Source organism: Seriola lalandi, unplaced genomic scaffold (genome assembly GCF_002814215.2).
Source record: "Seriola lalandi dorsalis isolate HSWRI2012SDOR001 ecotype SW California unplaced genomic scaffold, Sedor1 jcf7180002054448, whole genome shotgun sequence".
In the NCBI taxonomy this organism is placed as follows: Eukaryota; Metazoa; Chordata; class Actinopteri; order Carangiformes; family Carangidae; genus Seriola; species Seriola lalandi.
Window position 1 is genome coordinate 303,581 of NW_019525001.1, and position 5,469 is coordinate 309,049.

The window sequence follows — 5,469 nt, forward strand, 5'->3', positions numbered from 1 at the left end:
GAGGCGACTGATGCCAGAGAAGAGGAGGAGGCACATCTTTGACACTGGTTACAGTCTCTCTCTCTCTCTCTCTTTCTCTCTCTCTCTCTCTCTCTCTCCCTCTGTGTGTGTGTGTGTGTGTGTGTGTTAGAGAGAAAGAGAGAGGGTAGATAGATAGAAAAGGGAAAAAGATGATGAAGAGTAAAAAATTGAAAGGATGGGAGAGATAAAGATGAAGCGATAGAAAAGGGGAGAGGAGAGGAGAGGGAGGAGTGCAACAGGGAGGATAAGAGGAAGAGACTGTGGATGAGAAGAAGTTTGTTTGGCGGGGGGGGGGGGGGGGGGGGCTGACCAAGACAGATGGATCACTGTGAACATAATGTGATAAAGAGAAGAGGAGGAGAGAGTGGCAGAGAGACACTGGAGATGATGGAGAGAGAGAAAGAGAGGACTGGTGCTGGTGTAGAATAAATGAGGGCTGTCTAAAGTGTTTTCAGTTTTCATAATAAATTAATAGCGTGTGTGTGTGTGTGTGTGTGTGTGTCAGTGGAAGACAGGCAGGGAGGGAGGGAGGGAGGGAGTCTGAGGGCTCGTCCATGTTCATGTCTGACATCAGCCTAACACAGATATGAGCCTGCCCCTATGTGTAACTTCACTGCATCACTGTCAACATGTAACACATCTGTTATTAACGTCTGTCAGCGGTGCACAGCCCTCTACAGGTGACTGGGGGAGCTGCAGGTGTGGCTGCACATCAGTATTTTGGGGTTATTTGTGTTTTTAATCCAACATCTTTTCATTTAAAGAGACAAAATATTCACTAAACGGTTAAAATATCTGTGCTAAATAATGCCTGTGGGTCAAATGATGATTGGTTAAATACTAACCTGCGATGATATTAAGAGTGGAGAAGTAAGATTTCTCACACACACACACACACACACACACACACATTAAGGAGTCCACAAGAAGCGTGAAATGTAGGGTAAAAGAGATTAGAGGCCTTATCGTCTACTAACACCTGCATGCAAAAACCCAGACTAATCAGCGTATCATTAAATGGTCCAGGTTTCCTCTGATCTGGTTTGTTTTCCAACAATTAGCAGGGATGTAGAGGGGGAAATAAAAGGAGGGAGAACAAACAAACACAAACAAAAATCCTTCCCGTGGTCAGAAATGTTGCAGGATGATCGAACCTTTCTCAGACACAGTCGACAAACGAGCCCGTAGGTCGTCTACTCAGCAGGTTATTATGGTATGGTGATGGTACGGTGACTTCTTTGCTCCAGTTGCTGCAGTGAATGTGGCGCAAAACGCTCTCACACACCCATATGAAATAATGTAAAGCCATGGACAAAATTTGCACATCTGCGAATCAGAATGTAAATTCATGCGATTGAGAGTCGCACATCTGTAAAATATTGTTCTCACAAACTTTTTTTTCTTGGATATCTTTTATCGCACAAACACAAGTCAGTAACTGCAACTGCTTGAATCTTCCGCTACGAGTCTCAAATGGCAAGTTCTGCACGCTCTGACTTTTGCACCAAATGTGGATCATAAGGGATCCGCACCTGTGGCACCTCAAGCCACGCCCACCCGTTGGTTGGACATAATGAGGACTGAACTGCACTGCATGTAGTTTTACATTTCACTATTGTTACTCTGATATTTATTAAGTTATAATTGTTGTCATATTATTATGTCCTTCCGTGTCCAACCGTAGCAAAAAATGTGAATGTATGAGTTTCTTAATTTGTGATTAGTAAAACAGGATGTGTGCACCTGCAATGAAGAATCTGAGAAGGTGTAACTGTCGTGTTGTGTTTGTGGGCGGGAAAAAAAATCTACAAGTGTGCAACTCTTTTTTCTGTGACCTCAAATTTACTGATACACACGTGTGACTTTTTTATATAACTGAAAAATTCACTGTCACAGGTGCTCAGTTGTTTTGCACCAAAAATACTTTCATAATTATCACCCATAGTTACATTTTGTTGCTAGGCGACATCTAGCGGTCGTAGTAAGACAGGAGGAGAGACAAGGTCAACATCAGCAGGAGGTTTTGGGGGGTGTTCACTTCCCGTGTGAAAGTAGCAGTTTATGTTCTTTCTATCATACATGAGCGTTTAATCTTGTTACTATTGTAACCGTGACAAAAAATGATCGTCTAATGTTGAAAAACTACCAAGCCATGACTGTTATTATAGTAACCATGGCAACCAAGGTCCGATACCACCCGCTGCAGTATTATGCACTATTCCAGGAGACACTTGGGTCGTATCAGAGGGTTGAAATGGTTGTTCAGGTTGGAGGAACACTTCTCGTGGTTTGACTCTGCACTTGTGAAAACAGCAGGCAGTTTGGTCCCTGATCGTCGTCCTGTTAAATGAGGCGAATGCAAACAATGGCAGGTTCAGGAAACAAGTCACACACACAAAAGCAGCTCTCAGAAAAAAAGCCTTTTACTGGCCAACACCTCATCTGAAGTGAAAGAGTAAAACATACAGGTGAAAGCCTGGGAGTCTGTGATTCGTTCACCAACCATGAGCTTTTTTAGTTCCACTCTCTCCTCGCACTTTTCTAGTTTTGCCCCGGCACTGTGAGGCTTCACCATCTGGAGCCTGTCGCTCTGATGCTTCAGCGAACACAAATGGACTTTAAAGTTCACTCTCACGGGCTAGCGTGTCTCTGTCTGCAGATGGCAGCGTAAAGACCTGCCACCGCATCAGCTGGAATATGATCCGGAGGTCATTTCCCGATCACTTCATTTAGAGGCGTACGTGATTCAAGAGTTATCAGAAACTGGCCTTTTGTGTGTTTATGGACTGATTCTGCCGGTTCAACCAACAGGCCTGCTGTTTTCTGCCGTAGGTTTACTCTCTATCTTAAATACACCTGAGAGTCAAACAGGAAGTGGCAGCATGTTCCAGAGTTTATCATGCTTCTGTCAGACTGAAATGAGTGGGGATAACTGAAGGTGCTAAGAGGACACTTGATGCTCTTTGATGAAGCCTTCATGCTGAGTCACTTAGAGGAGGGTTTGGGTACTTGTGTGATTTCTCTAATATTCCTGGTTTAAAAAAAACAGGCAAATATATTATGCGTGGGTCTCGAGCAAAGATCTGACTGGTCCTTAGAGAATGAAAGAACATGTGAGATATTTCTTAACAAGAGAGACTTAATTATTAGGACGATCAATAAATTGTGACGCTGAGCAAGAGCTGTGCAAGACAATATTTTTTATAAACATGAGACTCATTAGGAATACATTCATGTTTCATTTGAAAGGAGTAAGTTAGTTTATTCATATCTCTGTGATCGCCTTTGGATTGCACCCAGGTTAAAATCTAACAACATCTCTTTATTTACGACAGAAGTGCACAGGTTAGTGTAGCATACATCCATCAGCTCTTTGGTGGTTAGAAAATGTAAAATGGTTTTTCACACTGGTCGGTTTTCAAATGATTGATGTTATTATAAGATGAGAATTTTAGAAACTTTTGAAATTTCATTTGAATTTTTAGAAACAGAAACGGTTTCATCTGAAATCTTGAAATATAGAACTTTTAGTAATAATAATTACAATGATTGTGTTTGTTCCCATTTTGTCAGACCCTGTGCATTATCATGTGTGCTTTTGTTTGGATGGTTGAATGTAGATGTAACAAGCTTAATGATGGGCAGGTGCTGGGTATAATAGTTGCACATGACTATATAATGGCAAAACAAAAAATACTGCAAACATTATTTTCCACAAAATCTAGGTGAAAACTTACTTTAACGTTTCTTATCTTCATTTTTCTTTTCTTATCTTATCTCGTGACTGATGAAGGTTTCTGTGTTTTTAGTCATCAGTAAATGAATGGAAGCGTCTGTGCGCTGTGTTATTGTTGCAGGTTGTGTGGTCTTAGTAATTTTTCTGTGAAAAAATCCCATAATCAGCTGACCTCAGATCAGATCAGTCAGTCATGATGTTTTTGTGACGTCACAGTCAGAAATCAATCGACTCCCGGAGACAAATAAAGTTGAAACTGAGCGTCTGAGCCAAGACGCACAGGTTCTGTCCTCTGGCTTCTTCACGAGCCAGAAGTTTGCTGTCAAAGTTGCATCAAGTTTGACATAGTTAGGACGAGTGACGCCGGAAGCTGCGGGAGTGGGCCTTCAGAATAAAACGGACACTAAGCGTTTTGAGGATTTTTATGAACAATTTTCTTAATGAAAAAGAATTACACATTTCTTCACGTGTTTCCGCTTCGGGTTTTTCAGCTTGTTTTCTATTTGTGGCTCATCAAAATGTTTTATATCAGTATAAACAGTTTTTGTGATTTTATAAGTCGATGTTTCTATAGCCAATTGTATTTACCTTTAGCCGACATCATACTTTGATGTTCAAAGGTATTTCACTTTTCTTTTCCAGTGGATAAATATTAAACAGCTACAATGACCCTTTCCATTCATCTATTTTTGTTTTATTTAATTCCCATTCCTGGAATTGAGTTTAAATAGCAGCCCAGGCTACAAGCCTGTACATTTGGGGGCCATTCTTTCTCAGGCGCCTGTGTTTATTTTGAATAATGTGAGCGGAAGTGCACCGTGTTAATTCCCTCTGACTTGACTCTGCTGTCTGTCCCGCAAGGTCCCGCAACTGGCATGAGTTTAGGATCCCTGAGTGGAAAAAAGAGGGGGGAATGAACAACACGCCGCCAGGATTACGGTTGGTGTGTGGACTTCCATTTTATTTCACTTTGTCCAGTTTTGGCTTTTGGGATTTGAATTTTGATCGTTGGTTTCTTTCTGTGTTGGTGGCCGGTCGTTCGTGGCTCGCCAAGGGACTGTATTTGGGACAACAGCAGCTCCGTCAATGCTCTTCCAGAAGTATTTGCAGTGCAGGGTGTGTTGTCATCATTGTTTTTGACTCTTTATTTTGGTAATAGAGATTTAGTCATGTGTTCATATAAAACAAAAAAATGAAAAACAAACTCCTTAAAAAACCAAAAAAGTAATCTTTGTGTCAAAAAGTGTGAATATGATCATAACTGATTTATTTATCATATTTAAAGTAGAAATATGCATCAGAATGGTTCAGTTCTGACTCAGCTAAAATAGACATTTGTTGTGAATAAAGCTCAAAATCTTAATGGATTTTTCTTCCATTTTAAAAGTTACATTTAAGTTCAGTTGAGCTCCTATGATCCTTTACCTAACTAGGTGCATTGTATTTTTGTTGCATGTTTGCCATCTCTCTCTCTGCATTGTGTGCCACAGGAGGTTGTTTTTTTTGCTGACATAGTTCTATAGGGATTATAATGCAGGGACCACATGCCCTCCCAGGCCATTGTTGGCCCCTCAGTCTCGTTTGTCCTTTTTCTACTGAGTGAGTCAATTGATGGAGGGATAAAAGGCGAGAAAAAAAAAAAATATGCATTGACACGGGCTTTCAGGACAGAGAGAGAGAGAGGGAGAGGGTTCAGTTGGAGATTTGGGAGC